The sequence below is a fragment of the Orcinus orca genome, chromosome 13, assembly GCF_937001465.1.
Source record: "Orcinus orca chromosome 13, mOrcOrc1.1, whole genome shotgun sequence".
NCBI lineage: Eukaryota > Metazoa > Chordata > Mammalia > Artiodactyla > Delphinidae > Orcinus > Orcinus orca.
The window spans coordinates 65101633-65123876 of record NC_064571.1 but is presented as its reverse complement, the minus strand read 5'-3'; the positions used below and the strand labels follow the sequence as shown (position 1 = coordinate 65123876).

The 22244-nt window shown below is 38.0% G+C and overlaps 1 protein-coding gene across 1 annotated transcript in view; it reads left to right on the top strand.

The window, feature by feature from the left end:
- Window positions 1-8220: 8220 nt before the first annotated feature.
- The window catches only part of RASGRP3 (RAS guanyl releasing protein 3), a 110447-nt gene continuing 96423 nt past the window's right edge, over window positions 8221-22244 (top strand). Inside the window, exon 1 of the mRNA XM_033425272.2 lies at window positions 8221-8480. The gene's annotated coding sequence lies outside the window, so the exon portion shown is untranslated. The remainder of the gene's footprint in view (window positions 8481-22244) is intronic.

The following is a 22244-nucleotide window of genomic DNA, read 5'->3' as shown; positions in this document are numbered from 1 at the left end:
TATAGTCAGAATTCATGCAGTAATTACATAACCTGATCCTTTGGATCACTCTCTTGTATTAGTTAAAAATATATGTTTTGACCCCTGGACCATGGGTTCTCAAACTTCAGTGTGTAATAACAATCACAGGCTTATTATATATGCATATTCCAAGGCTTACCCTATGCCTACAGAATTAGAAATCCTCTGAGTTTGAGGCCCAAAAATCTGCATGTTAAATAAACTCTATGTTATGTTGAAACAGGCTGTCATTGAACCACAGTTTGAGAAATTCTGTTTTAGAAGGTATGCTGTTTTTAAGGCAAGGACCAAATATTTAATTTTATTTTTTCTTCTATGGGCTCAATCTCAGAGATTTGTACTTAGTAAGGACTCCCATGTGGTTGAAAAAATACAGTAAAAAAAAAAAAAAAAAAGCATTTTGCTGGACTTGTCCAAATAAAATACAATCTGTAGCATGTGGTTTATTTTAGAATTAATTGTGCATTAATATGTATTTGAGCAAGCCATATAATAAAGAGCTATAATGTGATGCTATCTCCAAAAATGTGGCTTTAGTGTTTTGAAATCCAGACTCTGAGAGACTCTGATCTCATATAGCTCTAAAAATGTCATTTCCTTTTTGAACTTTTTATCCCTCTTCAGCCTCTAGATGGAAATGAAGCATTCCTAGTTTCAACCTGACTTGCAACTTTCAATGTGTTCTCAAGGAAGTATTGGAGAACATTTATAGCATTCATTTCATCGTGTAGTCTGTCCATACAAGAATAACTGTGAATATACTTTTAAATATCATATATTTTAGAATTTAACTTTTTGTCTGAAGAAAAAAAGTGTCATTTATCTAGTGAGCAAAGCAATTTGGAGTTGCCTCATTCAGATTAAATTCATAATTTTAATAGTCATTTACATTTATGATATCACAAGGATGTGCAATGACAGTCTTTTTACTTAGACATTAATAAGACAATTTGTTCTTCATGTTCTGGAGGATTTTTGCCCATTAGATGGATGTTTAGATAAATGTCTGTGAAGGCTCTATCTAACCCTGAGAATCTGTGAATTTATACTGCCAAAGTAATTTTTGATACACTCAATATTACTTGGATGTAACGTGAAATGTAATTTGTTCCCCACGGAGAACATAGTTTTAGCCCAAAATTTGTCTGTACAAAGTGAATTGTCTAATAGTTTTATCTTCATGTATTTTTAGAATGATGTCATACTTTAGCAATATATACATTCAAGTGGAAAATCAAACATTGGATCAGATAGTAACACCCCAACTGATTTGTCTTTTAAGTTTTCTAAGGGATTAAGCTTTTATATATGCTCTTCCCCGCCCCCACCCCCATTTTAAGGTTTCAACAGTAACACAATGGTCACCAAATACATTGTATGAATACAGCCAGGATTTGTGACATTCCAAAATGTCTTGAGAGGCTTGAAGGGGCAGGTCCAAAGTCACAGAAGCTTAGACCTGAAAGGACCTCAGAGTTGGAGCAGAAGAACATTTAGGTTACTGAGTTGCTCAAGAGTGTATAATGGTGGAGAGATGACCTGCTTCTCTGTTGAGGCAGTGCACTTCCCACTGCTTTGAAGGAGGAAAAATTAAGTTGTTTTGTCTGTTCTGCCTGTGGATAACACTGTCCTCACTATCCTTTAGAAATCCACTTGGTATTATGTCTACTTGTTTCTTCTTTCTAGGTTGGTTACCCACTGTGGTAGACAAACTCTAGGGTGGCCACCATGATCCCCTGCCTCTTGGGATTCACACACTTTTATCCCCTTCCCCCCGAGTATAGGCAGGACCTATGACTTCCTGCTCACTAATAGAATGCAGCAAAGGTGATGGAATATACATGGTTATGTGTATATGATGACCTTACACATGACTATAAACCAACTTGATAGGAGACTCTCTTAGCCTGCCTGGCCAGACATGAAATAGCTGGGTCCACTGATTCAGAGTCTTACAAGGATGCAATCAAGTTATCAGCTGGGGATTTGGTCTCATCTGAGGCTTGACTTGGGAAGGAGCTCTTTCCAGCTCATGTGGTTGTTGGCAGCGTCCAGTCCTTGCATGCTGCTGGATTGAAGGCCTCAGTTTCTTGCTGACTGTTGGAGGGAGGCTGTGTCAGTACCTTGCCACGTGGTGCTCTCCAGAAGCAGCTCACAACATGACAGCTTGCTTCTTCAAAGCCAGCAAGGGACAGTCTTTGGGTCACATTGGCTACAACCAGAAGACTCAGTTATTTTATTTTATCTTTTTTATTTTTTTAACATCTTTATTGGAGTATAATTGCTTTACAACAGTGTGTTAGTTTCTGCTTTATAACAAAGTGAATCAGCTATATATATACATATATGCCCATATCTCCTCCCTCTTGCGTCTCCCTCCCACCTCTCTAGGTGGTCACAAAGCATTGAGCTGATCTTCCTGTGCTATGCGACTGCCTCCCACTAGCTATCTATTTTACATTTGGTAGTATATATAAGTCCATGCCACTCTCTCACTTTGTCCCACCTTACCCTTCCACCTCCTTGTGCCCTCAAGTCCATTCCCTATGTCTGCTTCTTTATTCCTGTCCTGCCCCTAGGTTCTTCAGAACCGTTTTTTTTTTTTTTTTTTTTTTTTAGATTCCATATATATGTGTTATCATATGGTATTTATTTTTCTCTTTCTGACTTACTTCACTCTGTGTTACAGACTCTAGGTTCATCCACCTCACTACAAATAACTCAGTTTTGTACCTTTTTAGGGCTGAGTAATATTCCATTGTATATATGTGACACATCTTCTTTATCCATTCATCTGTGGATGGGCACCTAGGTTGCTTCCATGTCCCGGCCATTGTAAATAGAGCTGCAATGAACATTGTGGTACATGACTCTCTTTGAATTATGGTTTTCTCAGGGTATATGCCCAGTAGTGGGATCGCTGGGTCGTATGGTAGTTCTATTTGTAGTTTTTTAAGAAACCTCCATACTGTTCTCCATAGTGGCTGTATCAATTTACATTCCCACCAACAGTGCAAGAGGGTTCCCTTTTCTCCACACCCTCTCCAGAATTTATTGTTTGCAGATTTTTTGATGATGGCCATTCTGACTGGTGTGAGGTGATACCTCATTGTAGTTTTGATTTGCATTTGTCTAATGATTAGTGATGTTGAGCATCCTTTCATGTGTGTTCGTTGGCAATCTGTATATCTTCTTTGGAGAAATGTCTATTTAGGTCTTCTGCCTATTTTTGGATTGGGTTGTTTGTTTTTTTGATATTGTGCTGCATGAGCTGCTTGTAAATTTTGGAGTTAATCCTTTGTCCACTGATGTGTTTGAAAATATTTTCTCCCATTGTCTTTTCATCTTGTTTATGGTTTCCTTTGCTGTGCAAAATCTTTTAAGATTAAGATTTTTAAGATTTTGTCCCATTTGTTTATTTTTGTTTCCATTTCTCTAGGAGGTGGGTCAAAAAGGATCTTGCTGTGATTTATGTCATACAGTGTTCTGTATATGTTTCCCTTGAAGAGTTTTATAGTGTCTGGCCTTACATTTAGGTCTTTAAATCAGACTCAGTTATTTTAACTTGCTGCATCTAACTGGTGTGAATTTGCACCCCGTAATTTTTTTTTTTTTTTTTTTCAGTACACGGGCCTCTCACTGTTGTGGCCTCTCCTGTTGCAGAGCACAGGCTCCGGACACGCAGGCTCAGCGGCCATGGCTCATGGGCCCAGCCGCTCTGCGGCATGTGGGATCTTCCTGGACCGGGGCACAAACCCGTGTCCCCTGCATCGGCAGGCGGACTCTCAACCACTGCGCCACCTGGGAAGCCCTGCACCCCGTAATTTATATTAGGATTCTAGAGCTTGTGATTGTGTTCACCTTGACAACATCAATATAAACTCAGTTTATAGTTTTTTCATTAATTGTATAGTCATATGTTTCAGGGGATTATGGAGTATATTGACTCTATTATGAATTCAAACTAATCTATTGTGTAAGCAAGGAACCTGTATGAACTATTAAATCAGCAACCAACCTACCTCTTGGCCTTCACTAGACTAGAGTGTCTGCCAAAGCAATAAATTTTACCTTAGGTAGGTAAATCAATTTCACTGCCATGTTCTCTCCCCTACTTCCTTCCCTTCTTTCCAAATGTTGCACCAAAATGTTATATTTGGGCACCAATGCTCTTGGAGCCCATGGCAATCTCCCTCTGTCTTCAGAAGTGTGCCATGCACTGTGCCTACAATGATCTGTTTTCTTTTCTGCATATTTTCCTCCCAGTGATGGTTTTGCTTCTTCTTGCCTCCACCGGTGATTAGCTTCACAAACCACCGTATGGTTGAGTCCAAAGGTTTTTCCCCAAAAGAACACACAACTGACAGAAACAATAAAATGAAAGTGTCCATGTTTTAAAATTAATAGAAAAACTTTTACTACAACACCAGTTAGAATTTCCTTTGGTTATTATGACATCAGATTTTAGTCTTGACAAAACTGATAAGCTCTAGACATTCATAACTGGAGAGTTTCAAGATCATTTTTTTTAAATCATCATTACACGGAAACTAGTGCTGTTTTATTTTAGGTGCATGGCAAACTGACAGAATACTAATCCAGTCCAAAGCTAAATCCAGTGAGGGCAGTCTAATTTAGATTTCTCCACTGAATTTTAACCAAGGCTGGGCTTCTGCTGGGCGATACTGTGAACTGTTTCATTTGTGCCAGGATTACTGTAATTTTGCAAGGTAACTTTAACATTATCAGGCTAAGTAAAAAATAAACTACTGATGAACAAAATTTATGGAAATTAATGGAAAAGTTTCACCTTTATCCCACTAAGTCTTCTAATTCCTTCGAAGAGTTAACTTTTATATTTTATTTTTATAACATAGAGCTCATTCCTGACTTTCAACCAGCTTTTCAATGTTCCTGCTAAAATTTAGAGACTCATCCTTTACTGATGTCCTTTTGATTATTCATTCCAGTAGCTCTGATTTATTTTTATTAGTATGATACAACAATTCAAGTCAAAGGAACACAGTTCCCCACAATTTGGTAATACCTAGAACTTCTGCACTTTGTGAACGAAGACAGGCTTTTTAAAAAAATACCTGCAAGGCATACAGGCTCAGATACAGGCAGTGCATTCAGGTCATTTGAGAAATAACATGCAGACTTCTTTCACATTTTCCTTGAGGACTTTTGCTTGCGTTTCCTTTATATTGTATACATTGAAATTCTTTGTAGATGACTGCAATAAAAAAATGTATTTTCCTCCACTTGCAAAACCAAAGCAGTTGAAGAAATTTACACATTACCTTTCCTTGCGAGGCCTTTGGCTTTTTCCCCTAATGCCTTTTAAGAGAGTCTATCGTTAATTTTAGATGAAGAGTACAGAGCCTTTCTGTTTCCATAAATGTTTTAATGCTTCGTTCCTAGAGATGGGCTATATGGGGAGCTCTGTGAAGTTGTTCTTTTTGAGAAGTAAAATATTTCCCCACGAAAAGAGAAGGAAAGTTTCCAGAGAACAATGAAAGCCAGGTAATTGTACTCGGAGTTTCTTAGAAGAGTTCATTCTTCGCACACGGGAGGGTGGTTTGCTCCCAGAAACTTATTACCCCGTTGCCAGTCATTTTTCTGCCAAAGTCAACTCATGTACCTTTTAGCCACTTCAGTACACTGCAGCTGTTATATCCTGACCACCGTGGACTTCCTTCTTCCTTTCTGCTGTTACAACGAGGTCATTCATTCCTTTCTCTCTCTCTCTCTCTCTTTTTTTTAAAAGAAATCTTTTCCTCCCCATCTGTGCCTGGGATGCAGATACTGTTGCTTTTCCCTCACCAGCTGGGGCTGCGCTCATTGTTCAACCTATTGTTTCTCAAAGATAGGGCTTTGCATTAAGGCTACAAATGGACAAAAAACGGCTGGCTCAGAAAACCGTCATCAAATTACTAAACAAAAATAGGGAGTGGAATATTTTGTCTGCATTTAGAGACTTTTCTTTTAATTTCTTCATATTTTCTTTGTTTTGCTTTATTTCAGGTAGCAACGATTTTCAAACATCCACATTAGTAAATTCTGCCTTGAATTCATCCTTTTTAATTACGATTAACCCCAAATGAGAGAGTGCTTTCATCTCTCCCTTAAATACCATCAGCTTGCTCTTTCCACTGCTTTTGCCTTGCTTTAGATAGCTTCCTCCTAAGTAACTGGGAAATTAGTATGTCTTCTCAACCTTTATGTGTAAGAACTCTTCTAGCCTTCTAAACAGGAGTCACTGGCATTAAGTGTTTAAAGTTATCCTTATTTTTCCACAAAATAAAATCTTGTCTCAAACCCTTTTATTTTCATTCATTTTTTGCTTATTTTAATTGAGGTCTAATTGACATATAACCTACCTAACCTACCTAATGGCTTGATATTTGTGTATATTGCGAAATGATCACCACCGTAAGTCTAGTTAACATCCCCACCATTCATAGTTACAAAAAATTTTCTTTCTTGTGATGAGGACTTTTAAGATTTCCTCTCTTAGTAACTTTCAAATATGCAGTATGGTATTATTAACCCTTGTCATCCAGCTGTACTCTCAAATTCTTTTTAGAGGGTGGGATACTAATAAACAAACAAAATAATTCTATAGGCTGGTGCTTCTCATACTTTAGTGAGCATGAGAACCATCTGGAGTTAAAATACAGATTGCTGGGCCCTGCCCTGGAGGCTCTGATCAAAGTGCTACTGATGCTATTGATCTGTGGACAGTGCTCTCAGTACTCAGCCCTTCCCCCTCAAAGAGATTCCTGGGTATTCCAGGATTGCTTCTTAAAGCGTTACCCAATGTAAACCAATGAAAAGAAAAGCTTGTTGAGACGGTAAGTGTATAATGATTGACAGATAGATGACGGATAATAAATAGATAATAGAATCCTATGAATCCTATGTTATTATTTATTACTTAAGTAATAACAGTTTTAAAAATTCTACCTTTTAATAAGTTTTTAAAGCATGGCATACACAGTATAAAAGTTAAAAGAGGGCTTCCCTGGTGGCACAGTGGTTGAGAGTCCGCCTACCGTTGCAGGGGACACGGGTTCGTGCCCTGGTCCGGGAAGATCCTGCATGCCACGGAGCGGCTGGGCCCGTGAGCCATGGATGCTGAGCCTGCGCGTCCGGAGCCTGTGCTCCACAACGGGAGAGGCCACAACAGTGAGAGGCCCTCATACCGCATAAAAATAAATAAATAAAAAAGTTAAAAGAGCACAAAATATGTATATCAGAAACTAAACTGTTCCCCCTTTCTAGATCTCCACTCCCGCTTTGCAGAATCAAGCATGTTTAAGTATCTTGTTAAAGTATGTGCACTTCACATTTTGAAAGAAGTTGAGAATTGCCCTCTATCAAATAGTCTATGCCAGTTTACACTCCCATCTACTATTATACAGATGCTTATTTCTCCACACTTCAATGGTAGCAGACAATATCCAAAATTTTGATCTGCCATTCTGACATGTGAAAAATGACGTCTAATTTTTATTTTACTTTGTGTTGCATATAATTATAAGAGAAGTTAAACAACTTTGAGTAGCAAGACTGTGGACAATCTATTAATTTAGTACAAATAGCTGACTGGCTTATAAATTCGACGTCATACTTTCATCCAAGCAAAAGTATCTGCTTTTCTTGTTCACCTGATATTTTCCTTTTGTTGAATCTTGCTTCAAAAAGTACTGCTTCACCTCCTTTTGAATGAAAAGAAACAACTACGGTAACCCCCCTTGTCTGCCCCTTTCCTCAGTTCCCCCGGAAATTTTGATTTATTTGGCAATCCTTTGAAAAATGAAGGCTTAGATGTAGATTTTTTATGGTCTGTAGAAAATAATACATCTCTAAACCCAAGCTTTGCTTATGAGAAATGACAGCTTATAGCCAAACTGAGGTTATAGGAAATCAAAGAAAATATTGACTATGGTGCACACACCAAAGCTGAATTTTCCTTAACTTGTTTATTGGTGTTCACTTGAAAGAAACACACACACACACACACACAACCCTAAGACTGCTTTTTGAAATCAAATGTATTTCCTGCCTTCTTCTTTCCTCCGGACTCTTACGACCAGCCTATTTATAGCCCAGGAAAGGAAAAAGCTCCGCTGGAGGCAGGAAAACTAAGTTCAGAAAGAATAGAAGGAAGTGTGCCTGCCATTTAGCCAAACAACCTTTAATTCAGTGAGCTCAAAGCTTAGCAGCTTCGCTGTCGTCGTTAGGCGTAAACAGCTTGCAAATTCGAATTTTTTACTCTCCCCATTTTTGAACTGGATTTGGGCAATGGAGGTGAACGCAGCATTTTAGAAGAGAGAACAGGAATCTCTAGGTGTTTAGATACGTGGAAGAGAAACTTGTAACGGGTTGGTGAAGCAGAAGAGAGGATTCAACAGAGGGATGCGCTTGAAATGATTCCACACCTGCGAGTTAAGGTAAGTGTCCTTTTTAAGACTGTCTATTGTTGTGTCTACATGCATATTATGCACTGTGGATATTAACCCCAGACGGTGCGTATAATTTGAGGGCGGTCACTCATGAAGAGCTCATAAGCTTTGCTTATATCTCTGAAAAAATGTGGAAATCAGCCTCACTTGTGACATCTTCGCTTTTTAACAATAATGTTTTTAAAGTAGTTGTTTCCTTAAGATAGCTTTATAGCCACTAAGTTTTCTTTGGTTTCATTATCACCAGGGGATTAAACAGTATACATAATTTCATTGAAGATCATTTTTGAAAAATAATTTCTTGATATTTGTCTGTTTTTCTACCCTTTTCAAAGTGCTGATGAGTGATCCATATACCATTTGGGGGGTATCAATACTGGTTTAGAATACATTTAATAGAGAGGCCCTCAAGCAAAAGTGGTCTATTTTAGAAAAGTTATTTTAACTAAAAATTAAATTTTGTATAAAATTATGTGAAGATTAAATTTTTTTTAATACAGAGCTTCTCCTGAACATTCATCTTCAGACCAAGAAAAACCCTCTAGAAGCACAAAAAACAGCACTTAACAGCTCCAGTGATAGAAACTGTTCACAATAATTATTTACATTTAAGTTATTATTTCAAAACATTCATTCAACATATATTTTTGAGTGACCTGAAAAAATGTCCCTGGGTTTGGAAGTGGAAAGGTCAAAAGGGAATGGATTAAATCCAAGAGCAGTTGATGCTGCCCACAAACACTTGTAAAGCTCCTAGAGACATTCCAACTTCTGTTAACGTTCTTTGCCATCAAACAAGTACGTTTGTTTAGATGATGCACCGTATTTGCATTCACCGCCGATAATATCCACATTCGTGTCCTGGAGAAACATGATTAATGTCACCATGATGTCAAACAAAGGAATAAGGTTCTGGTGGTTTATTGAAAAGGAAGAGCCAAAGGAAATGTGTTGCTGTTATTTTGGCTTATGCCAGTTTGAGACTGGTATGTTTAGAATCTGTCTTAAGAAGATAGCAAATCTGGAAGCCAGAAAAGCTGAGCCAGCCAGATTGCAACTAGTGCAGGAGGCCAAGGCTCAGTTCTGTCTCAATGTGGATCGCATTGGCTGTTCTCTTTCATGGAAGAATTTAAGGGTTATTTTCTTCTGATTAGAAAATTATAATTCATTCCATGGAAATATCAAAGTATAATATTCTTGAGTAGAAAGAGCGATATTTCTTAGTTAAAATTAAGTTGTAAAAAATAGAGTGAAATAAAATTAATCTGGACAAATATGATGGGTCTGAAGAAACAAATAAAACAAACTCTTAGCCCTTGTTTCCAGGACATTCCAGTGCTGCAAAGTCCTGAATTCAGTGCTGAATCCACTTTATTATTTCCACAAAGAAAAGTCTGAGGTAACCTAATTAATTGCTACTCCAGGTGGGTCAGCGACAGGGACATTGCTTACAGTGATCCTGATTTCTGTTCATGTTGAACCTTTCCTCTTATAATTTCAAAACAACATTCTCACTTGACACATTCATATGTTTACATGATGAGAATAAAAATGTTTTAAACACTATTGAAGGTTTAAATAATAGATAAAATAATGAGTTATGTATTTTATTCTAAGAATATGTATTTTTTCACTTTTAAAAGTCTTATTGTTGGTCATTGGTTTCTGGTTGCCCATAGATGCTTATAAATGTATCCATGAAATGCCAGTTATTTAAAATAGATTTCTTGGGAATGGCTTAATAGTTTCATAGCTTTCTTGATGTATTCTCAAGCTCCTGAGAATACGGTACGTTATTAGAGTTAGCTAATTCTGAAAAAAAAAATGCCAATTTTTTTAGCTTCTCTATTAATTAAATAGTCATTTATTTCTTCATTTCCTGCATAACTCCTATAATCACTATATGTTTACAGGTTGCATAGTATAGCCACCCCGACCCTCACATAGAAATATAAGTGAAATCAGATTACTCTTCAGATAGAGTGGAGTTTTAAGAAATTTAGTCACCAATGTAATCCACAACTTGTAGGATGTATTGAAGGTGGGGTGTAGGAAGAAGCATGCCAAGGCCAGGCAGCCATACCCACCTGGCCTGATGCTATGGAAGGAGGGGGAATTGCAAATTGATTTTCGTGGGTCTATGAGCACCTTAAATCCAGATTAGTGGCCTCTGGATGTTCTCTTTCTCCTGTGCTCTCATCCTCTCACATCCTATATTACAGGTCAGCACAGCACCACACCACCAAAGCATATTTGTTAAGTTCTCCTACTTATAATACATTCTCTACCTTTGATAAACTCAACATTTACTTGGAGAGTGGGAGTTATACAGAACACAAGGCATACTATATATGGAACGAAATGAATGATGTAGATAATAAGTACAGATAAGGAAGGCCTGATCCAGGCAGTCTTCATGGAGGGATGAGGCTGAGCTGAGCCTTGAAGGGCAGAGGGAGATCTCATGGGTATGGCAAGAGATAAGGGCATCCAAGACAAGAACGGAGCTGTGTGCATGGGAAGAGATAGGAATGTATTGATACTTGGGTTGCTGGATGAAATACAAGATTCCCACTGAAATATGAATTTCAGATAAACGACATATACTTTCTCTAGTAAGAGTATGTCCTATTTCACTGGTGTGTATGAGGCATATTGCATGAGACATACTTATACAAAATATATTTGTTGTTTATCTGATTCACATTTAACTGAGTGTCCTGTGTTTTTTATTTCCTACTGGCAACCCTACCAGAGAACTCTGTGTCAACCAGCTTGATAGAAGCAGGGGCAATGCCCATACAGAACAAGAAGAAAGCATCTGGATGAGGTTGAAGTCAGACTGCAGTGGGAAAATAATGCCAGACTAAGGAATTTAGAATCTAATTTGAAGACACTGGGGAGTCACTGAGGATTTTGAGAAGGGAAATGACATCAATAAGACCTGCCCATTCAAGGCAGAACTTGCTGGGGCAAAGAGCAGGTCACCAAGGTCTGGGTGCTGGTGACAACAGAGAGAAAGAAACCATCCCGATTGGGGACACATTAGAGAACATATCCCACATGTTTTGTAAACTGATTGGATATGGTTTTAGGAGGAGAAGAAGTGTTAGAGAGGATATTATGTTTTACTTAGAGTCCATTCAAAGAAATAGCCAAAGAGATAGAAGCAGGTCAGGGAGTTAGTGAGGGAAGCAAGGATTTTATTTTCAGACATATTAAATTTGAAGTGATGATGGGATAATCAAGTAGAAATAGTAAGTGGACAGCTGGAAATGGGAAACAGCTTAGGAGAAAGGTGAGGGCTGGAAATAATAACAACGGCCAACATTGATGGGGAATTTTCTATATGCCAAGCTTTTTAATATACATTCTCTTATTTCGTGCTCACAACCACCTATGGGCAGGTTCCATTGCTAGCCACATTGTATAAGTGAGAAAACTAAGGCTCAGAGAGGTTAAGGGACTTGTCCTTAATTACCTAGCTAGAGACAGAAAATGGAAGCCAGGTGTGCATGAGCTCATTCCCCTGGAGAATGTATCTGCTGTGGATTCACTTTCTCCATCTGCAAAGATCTAAGGGCACAATTGTTCATGCTGTAACCCAATTTTTAACCAGATGCCTGGTCTTTGTTCCTCACTACGGTAGCCCTCACAATTCTGCACCTTTTGGTTAATCTCTCTGAGGAAACGGGAATAGTTTATACACAGAGATTTTCTTATTGATTTTACTTATTTGTATATTTATTACCTAAATTGTTTTTCCCTTCAGTGCCTCATTTTTAGATTTCTCCTCGGTTATCTTATGAAATAAAGATTATACCATACCGAAGAGAAAACAGGACCAAGAAAGGGGTAAACACCTCTCCCTGTCCTTGGCTGCCCTCTAGTGGCAGAACCAGGTAACAATGCTCAGCCCAGGTCAGGGACAGTGCAGGCAGCCGCTAGAAGCAAGCTCTTTAGGAAACTAAGAGGTCACAGAATCACTGCAGAATCATCTGTGGGCTCCTAAAGGGTTTGGAGGCTAGTTGTGCTAAAAGATTCTGGAAAAGGACTTCGTGGAATTACTTAGACTTTTACAGCTGGCTGGCCCAAAGGGCATTTCGGATAGACCCGTTGTAGATTTATCTTAAACTTTGTAATCATTGAAAATATTTCACTTGTTTATCCTGTTAGGAAGGTACATATATCAAGCTCGGTTATTAAATTTTTAATGCACATCTGTGCCTTGATTGTTAAGGAATTTTCCTAGACATTTTATTCTAAATATTTATTTCAAAATACACAATATTTTTTCTACTAAAAAGTAAATAGTCTGGGGCTTCCCTGGTGGTGCAGTGGTTGAGAATCCGCCTGCCAATGCAGGGGACACAGGTTCGATCCCTGGTCCAGGAAGATCCCACATGCCGTGGAGCAACTAAGCCTGTGTGCCACAACTACTGAGTCTGTGCTCTAGAGCCCGTGAGCCACAACTACTGAGCCTGCGTGCTGCAACTACTGAAGCCTGTGCACCTAGAGCCCATGCTCCACAACAAGAAACCACCACAATGAGAAGCCCGCACATCGCAACAAAGAGTAGCCCCCGCTCACCCAACTAGAGAAAGCCCACGTGCAGCAACGAAGGCCCAACACAGCCAAAAATAAATAAATTTTAAAAATATATATATATGTACATAAAAAAGTAAATAGTCTATCTTTTAGGAATATATCCTAAGGAAATATTCATAGATTGAGGCAAAAATGTATGTAAAAGAAAGTTTATCTATTTGAAACAGACAAATTTTGGACAAATATACAAAATAAGGAAATTGCCAAATAATATCCCACAATATGAAATTACAAATAGCCATTAAACTACATTAAAATATTTAATGGCATTGGAAACTCTTTGTAGTAAATGTTAGGTGAAAAAGAGAAGACAAAAAATTATGTACATGGTGTGATCTCATTTTCTTAAAAATTATAAATGTATATATGAAAAAGAGTTAAGAACTAAAAATTCATACACCAAAATGTTAACAATAAGAATCTCTGGTCAGTGAGGTAATGGTGATTTTTATCTTCTACTTTGTCTCTGGGATAGCATGTACTACTTTTATTTTTTATTTAATTTGTATTGGAGTATAGTTACTTTACAATGTTGTGTTAGTTTCTGTTGTAAAGCCAAGTGAATCAGTTATACATATACATATAGCCCCTCTTTTTCAGATTTCCTTTCCATTTAGGTCATCAGAGAGCATCGAGTAGAGTTCCCTGTGCTATACAGTAGGTTCTCATTAGTTATCTATTTTATACATAATAGTGTATATAAGTCAACCCCAGTCTCCCAATTCATCCCACTTCCCCCACCTTGGTATCCATAAGTTTGTTCTCTACAACTGTGTCTCTATTTCTGCTTTGCCAATAAGTTTATCTGTACAATTTTTCTAGATTCCACATATAAGCAATATTATACAATATTTGTTTTTCTCTTTCTGACTTACGTCACTCTGTATGACAGTCTCTAGGTCTATCCATGTACTTTTATAATCAGGTACAAAAACCAGTATATTTTGAAAAAGTGGAAAACTAAGTCCCAGTGCTCTAATTTCTTGCTGTCATGGCTGACAGTCAGGTTTGTGCTAATTCAACCCCATTTTGGCTTCTTTGCCCAGTAAAGCACTGTATCCTGTTTGTGACAGCATAATTCATTGTAATGGAAAAGATTATGATGCACTAGTCTGGTCTATGACTTCACTGTATTCATGGGCAACAGGAAACAAAGACAGACACTTGTTTTTTTCATAATTGTTTTAGCAATAATTGACAATTGGAGGAAATGAATGGCAGAAAACAATTATGGGCAGACAAGATGGTCAGCAAATCAGACTGGGAAATGCAATGGAGCCTGTCTTAGTTCTATTAGTGCAACAATTTCAGAACATTACAAAGATATTATTGTTTTGTTTTCAATCTACTCCTGAAATCACTATTGTTTTTACCAGCAGTTACACAACTCTTTGCTGGCAGTAGTGACCCCCAATGTGTTTTTAATTCAGTAATCTGGTAATCCCACATCAGTGATTTGGGAATGAATTTTTATGTATGTTAATATTCAGTGTCAGTGTGAACTTCTCCACATGCATGACGTGTCCAGTTATAATGCTGCTATAATAATAACTAGCTCCCTGTTGCCCGTACACAGAATCTTAAAAGTTTTATTTTCCATTAAATTTTTAAAAATCAAATTCACGTTTCTATTTTCTGTGAAAAGATCCCTTGTCTTCATTTTAACAGCAATGGTGGGGGAAACCAACAACAAAAAGTCAAAACAAGTGAATTCATGATTCCCTCTCTTGTTTCCGTGCTATGAAATGAGTACAGTTAACAACGACTGAGATGAAAAAGAAGGATGTGTTATCAACTGGGAAAGAGCTAAGTAAGGCAGGTACTACGTGCACTGCAGTGACATTTATCAGTATCTCAACCAGTGACTTGTGTCCTTAGACATGACTTAACTGTCCTGTTGGGTATTATTAAAATGCTTTGGTTGGGAAAACTAAACATGAGAGGCTGCTTTAATCTTTACTCCTGGTCATATTCTCCTCTGATTAGCCCAATTTGGAATAAAATTCTGCAGCGGCTCTGACTTCCAATCTGAAAGACTAATTACTGGTCATGCAATTTATTGTGGAGGCCTCTAGACCAGCACTGTCCAGTAGAAATATAAAGTGAGCCACAAATGTCATTTTATATTTTCTAGTGGCCACATTAAGGAAGTAAAGAGACAGGTAAAAATTAGTTTTAAGAATCTCATTTGTTGAACCCAATATATCCAAAACATTATCATTTTGACGTGCAATCAATATAAAAGATTGTTAATGAGATATCTTACCTTCTTCTTTGGTCCAAGTCTTTGAAATCCAGGGTGTATTTTATGCCTGCTACATATCTCGGTTCACGGGCCTCATTTCATGTGCTCAGTGGCTTGAGGTGCCTAGTGGCTACTGGAGTGGGCAGTGCAAATCTCAACAGCAGAGCTGCAGTGCTATGCAGTTACATGAATGGCATGTGAAGTTTGGGCTGAGAGATTCTGCTGTCTGTTCAGGACTCACAGTCTTCTTTCTGATGTACTCAGCAGGCCACTCTTACATGTATCAAATAAAACTGAATCACTGAAAGGCAAGCAAAGGATTGAGAGTTTCTAAGTTTTGGCCTCTTAGAACAGTCCAACTGTTCGTTGGATCAACTGGAATGCTGAGAGTAACGATGGATTTTTCAGTTGAGAATAAGGGTAATAGAGGTTTTAAAAAACTCTCAATTTTTGAAATCTGGGTTATATGATTATAAGAAACTTTATTTTATCATGATGTTTCCAAGTGAATTTAGACATGGTAACAGATATTACACAGCCTAAAATGAACTTCTAGAAAGCATTATAGATGTTGTGCTCTTAATAATGCATAAAACTTAGTACAAAGAAATCTTTAGCAATTCACACACACACACACACACACACACACACACACACACACACTTCTTCTACCATTGTGACCATTTCTGATGTCTTTTCTGCAGTCTGCATTGTCTTATTTGAAGGGTAGGAAGTATGCTTCAATAATCTTGTATAACTACTATGCCCTGGGGACTCTCATGCCAGTCAGCTGGAGTGACAAAGATAGTTCTGTGTGCTAAGTATGGAGATACAAAAATAGAACCAATGGAAGTGGATAAAACTAAAAGACACTGTAGGTTCTTAAGGCCCCGCCAATAGCAAGAGACCTGGAAACAAGGGCTTCTGAAGTCCTGGCAAGGAGTCACAGCCAACTGAAATGATCATATTTTGGGTTCATTTCTTATTCCATGAAGGTTTGGTTACGGAGCTAGATTTAAAGCAATCAGAAAATTCTAAAATCAAAATAAAAGTTAAAGACATTTAAAATATAAATAATGACCATCCATTGCATGATATACAGATTGGAAGTGTTCCAAAAGCTTGTTTTTAAGAATGTTCTTGGCCCTCTGAATAAACTTTTCATTTTTCCCATAGAAGCAAAGTTGTAGAGTGACTGGTGTGTGCACCTAAAATATCATATCTCATATACTTACAATGAAATCATTACAGTGTATTTACAACGTATTCACAATGTATTACATTAAATTATTATGCTTAAATCATTATAATTATTATAAATGTGTATTAATTATTCCAATGCATTTACAATGAAATATAACTATTAATGTATCATTTCTACATTAATACATTATACCATGCACTAATACTATGTTAATAACTACATTACATTTATACGTTAATAATACATGAATAATTAACCTAAACAGAAAAATAATATATTGAATCAACTTACAATCTCCATCTACCCAAAGCAAAAGCACTGATAGAGAATCTAGGAAGTGCCAGGTGCTCTATCAGATGCCGGGACAAGCATAAAAGATAAATTGTATTTATCTTCTTTGCTAATGTCAGTAGGAAAGCAACTTCACTGGAGAAGAATGAGGAAATAGATGGAATTCTTTTCTCAGGAGACGGCCTTATTACCTGCGTGACGCCTAGGTGGAGAAGGCCTTTTCATTTGTGTCTAATTTTAACTTCTAAACTTCGGATTCTCCTATTTTTCCCCCGTCCTTAGGACCGAGTACCTCTAACGCTGCTCTTCAGGGTGTAGCCATAATTAGGAGCTTTTTTTGGTTCCTAAATAGGGCGTGATTTTCCTAAGTCACATTTGGCAGAGAGGTTAGAAGAGAAGAAGGTAGAGAAAGGTTGCAGTGAAAGTGAATGTAGGGACACCTGAGAAAGAGAATTCTACAAGCTTGCTCCGTCCTTCTGGGGGCGTGGGCGGGCGTGGGGAGGCAGAGCACGGGGGAACCAGGACTTGGGTCATTCTCTAAATTTTCCTGTGCAGCTTCCAGAAGGGGAAAAAGGAGGGGAGGGAGGCGGCGTGTGCAACTGACCTTTGCGTGTGGAGTGTGCTTTCCGAGTCAGTCTTTCATACCTTCGTGAGCGCCATTAGCTGTTGGATCCTGCAGATACTACGGCTGCTTTTCCTTATCACTAGTAAACGAGGAGCAGGTGGCAAGGTTAGGCACTAACTGGTCTTTAGGCAAGGTCAAGAAGTCTGAGTTGAGTGGGGCCACTGATTGATTTCACAAATCAGCAAGAGAATTCAGGGACATACAGGTGAGTTGAGATTATCCCATTCCTCCTTTACCGTCACTATTGCTTCTATGTTTGCTCCTTTTCCCCTTATTCAAGGACTCACTCCACCTGATTTCCTTCCCTCAGGGTCCCCCCTCCCCACACATTCAACTCTCCACATGCCTGAGAGCAGATTCGTCCCTTAGTATTCTCTATCCACAGGGATTGGTTCCAAGACCCTTGCTGGTATGAAAATCCTCAGATGCTCAAGTCCCTTACATAAGATGGCATAGTGTTTGCGTTTAAACTACACATACTATACTTTAAATCACCATCTCAGATTATGTGTAATACCTAATACAATGGAAGTGCTATGGAAATAGTTGCTAGTGCATGGCAAATTCAAGTTTTGCTTTTTGGAATCTTCCGAAAAAAAAATTTTTTGAACCCACGGATACAGAAGAACTGACCAACTGTAAACTGTCTTGGGGGTTGTTGTGACTTCGTTGAATTAACATTTGTTAAGGAGAGCCCCAGGTGTAGGATGGTGAGCAAAACAAAAGACCACAAGAGAAACTGAAATGGAGAGGTTTATCCTGGGGGAAGTACTCAGCAGCCCTGGAGGGGGAGGTCAAGGCAGGGACAGGACATGGGGCACACGCTTATATTAGGGTAGAATCCGTGGGTGGAATGCTTTGGGGTTCCTGAGCTAAGGCTCAATTCAAACCAAAAGGAGCAGGGTTTTGGTAAGCTCCACGGGGCTCCTAACAAAGGGACACAGGGCTCTTGGAGGTAGGGGAGACTTTGATCACAAGGGTTCTTGGGGAAGTCATAGCAGGAAGTTAACTGTGATTCTTCTGGCTGTTTTCTAGGGCATGCCCTTGTATGAGGGGCGAGGGTCAGTTTAAGGCACCCAGACGGCCACTTAGCCGAACAAAATGGATGCCGAGGAAGCAAAAAAAAAAATGGAGTAGCTTAGCTAAACGCTCGGCAGGCAAACTGCTTGGGATCTTAGCCAAGTTGCAATGAATGGAAATACATTCAAAGTAGCTATAGTGGTTATAAGAAAAAAAGTGTATCTCACAGAAGCACAAGAAATGAAGCTGAGACTGGCAGGGGCCTCCCTCCAGAAACCAGCTGATAAAGGGTCTGAGACCTGACTGGAGAACTTGATGGTTCCTTACCTCCACTCCTCCTGGGAGGTTCTGCTTCTCTCTCTCTCTGTCTCTCTCTCTCTCCATCTTTCCCTGCTTCACCATGACAGGGAGAAAGAGGATGTCCATTAGCTCCTGTTTGTCCTTTTTGTTCAAGCACTGATAGCTCTAAATTCCAAATTCTCTTGAGAAAGAATCTAATTATCCAGCTGACCTATACTTGCCTCAGGTGTCAATACCTTGTCTAGTCAGTTATGGCCTTGGGAGTGGGGGGTCACTATACTAATCCTGCAGATGGGGGCAGTTTTCAGCAAAGAGGGGCTTGAGCTGGGACCGCCAAAGCTGTCTCCATGTATAAGTGCCATGTATTTTCTCTCCCTCCAGACTTTCCTGTGCTGATCTGGCCAGCTAGGGTTATGCCACCCCGCTCCTTTCTCTCAATTCAAAGCCTGCATATGCTTCCAGATGCAGTACAGATGTGCTCTCTTTGATAAAACCATCGCTAGTCTTCTGTGACATCACCTCTTCTGAAATACTATAACACACTGTCTAATTGTCTAATATATTTAATCACATGATGTTTGGTGGTATTTCTTTCATTTATTCAGCCATTATTTGCCTATATAGTTAATTTTCCAGGAGTTCCATCTCTCATCGACCTAATTATGAATTCCTTGAGGTATGAGCCATGTATTGTGCTTTGAAAAACTCCCTCTGGAGTAGGTCAGTGTTCATAGAAGCATTATTCACAATAGCCAAAGAGTGGAAACAACCCAAGTGTCCATCAACAGATGAATGGATAAACAAATAATGGTATATACATATGATGGAATGTTCTTTAGCCATAGAAAGGAATGAAGTTCTGATATATTCTACAACATGGATGTGTCTTGTAAGTGAAATAATCCAGACACAAAAGGAGAAAAATTGTGTAATTCCACTTATGTTAAATAACTTGAATAGGCAAATCATAGAGATAGAAAGCAAGTTAGATGTTATTGAAGGCTGGGGGCAGGGATGAGTGGAGAATTCTTCATTAATGGTTATAGAATTTCTAATCTGGGTGGTAAAAAACTTTTGGAAATAATGGTAATGGTTGCACAACATTGTGAATGTAACATCCTTATGAATTGTAAACTTAAAAACGGTCAAAGTAGTAATTTTTTGTTACATATATCTTACCACAATTTAAAAATAATAATAATGTAATATACCCAAACCAATGAATTGTATGGTATGTGAATTATGTCCCAATAAATCTATTTTTTAAAAATTCCCTCTGGGAACCAGATACTATGTATAATAAGTGTGTAAGTAATACTTTTATCATTTGTTGTGAGTCATCACGACATTATAATTTGTAATGAGATTCGTTAAGACACAAATTTAAATGTGATAGAGGAGCAGATATGTTTCCTCAGTTATATATACTAGGTATAACATGATTACTCTGCACTTGGTGCTAAGGTAGGTGTTGAGACACATGTCAAGTGCTGCCCAGGTATGATTTGAGATCCTAAATTCTGTCAATCATTTTTATCTTTTGTGGAGTACCTGCTATAAAGTATTACACACCAATATACTAATTTTATGTTTGGTGAAAGAATGAATAAAAATATTAATAAGGTATACAGAATTTCTACTCATATATGTATTTTTTTCTGCCACCAACTTACCATCACTGGGGTTTCATTCTTTAGGACTGAGACATTGTTTTCCAAATATCTGCTCTTAAGACATAATATATTAAAAGAGAAGTTGATTTGTGAATTAGATTCTTGCTTCTCCATTCTCTGGCCATTAAATAAAGCTTTATGCTCTTTCAGTCTCAAAAAAAAGACATAATATAATATACTATGTAAGTAAGATGGAACATTGTGCAGCCATGGGACAAATCATGTTTCAGAGGAATAATTGATGACATTGGAATCTTTGAGAATATTTATTGACATTGGAAATATTTATGATAAATTAAAAAGGTAGACTGAAAATCTATATGCCCATTTTAAATTTTATAAAAGATAGGAAAGATATTTATTAGTTACCTATTTCTGTGTAACAAGTCATTCCCAAACTAAGTGACTTTAAAGAGTGGGTTGCAATCAGGTGTCAGGTGGGGTTTCAGTCATCTGAAGACTTGATCTGAAGTAGGGACTTGAAGACCTACTTTTGAAGCACATCATGCCCATGGCTGGCAGGTCAGTGTTGGCTGTTGGCTGGGACCCCCAGTTCCTCTCCTCTTGGATTTCTCTGTAGGCTGCTTGAATATCTTCATGACATGGCATCTGACTTCCTTCCGAGTGAGAGATCCTTGACTAAGATGAAAGAATGCTTTTTATGACCTTGCCTTGGGAGTTACACACCACTGCTGCTCTTGTATTCCAGTAGTCATGCAGGGCCAGCCCTGGGTCAGCCTTTAGTCAGCAAGGACAACACAGGGCATGTGAGGATCACTGGGGACCATTGGCAGGTGACCACAAATATACACTGAAATAAGAATTTTAAGAACGGTATGATTAGAGCTGATCTTATTTTTCTTTGTGCTTTTCTATACTTTTCATTTTTTTTATGGTGAACATACATGATTTTTGGAATCACACACAGTTTATTTTTGTGTATGGTGGTAGGGAGTGTTCTAATTTCATTCTTTTACATGGAGCTGTCCAGTTTTCTCAGCACCTCTTATTGAAGATGCTGTCTTTTCTCCATTGTATATTCTTGCCTCCTTTATCAAAGATAAGGTGACCATATGTGCATGGGTTTATTTCTGGGCTTTCTATCCTGTTCCACTTATCTATAGTTCTGTTTTTGTGCCAGTACCATATTGTCTTGATTGCTGTCACTTTGTAGTATAGTCTGAAATCAGGGAGTCTGATTCCTCCCCCTTCATTTTTTTCCCGCAAGATTGCTTTGGCTATTCGGGGTCTTTTGTGTCTCCATACAAATTTTGAGATTTTTTTGTTCTAGTTCTGTAAAAATTGCCATTGGTAATTTGGTAAGGATTGCATTGAATCTGTAGATTGCTTTGGGTATCCTTCAATTAGTTTTAAGGCTTCAGAAAAATAATTAAAAGAAGTTGAGTCAGGGAGCATTATCTGATCCTCTTATCTGTGTGTGTAAACACACACACATACACTCATATACACATACTCTTACACTCATACACACACATATCCTACACCTGTGGAACTGAATGGATTAAAAATGGATCCATCTTTTTTCTTTGTTATTTAATGATAGTCTTTGCATTTTAATGGTGAATTCAGACAATCAACACTGTGGTTGTTGAGGTATTTTTTATTTTCTATTTTCCATTCTTTTTCTCTCCTCTCCTACTTTCTTTTGGATTTTTCAAGTTTTCTGTATTCCAATTTCTCCCCTCTAGTGTTTTGGGAGTTATGTAATCTATTTCTTTTCTTTTATTAGTTATACTTAAAAATTTTAAATACATATTTGATTTAG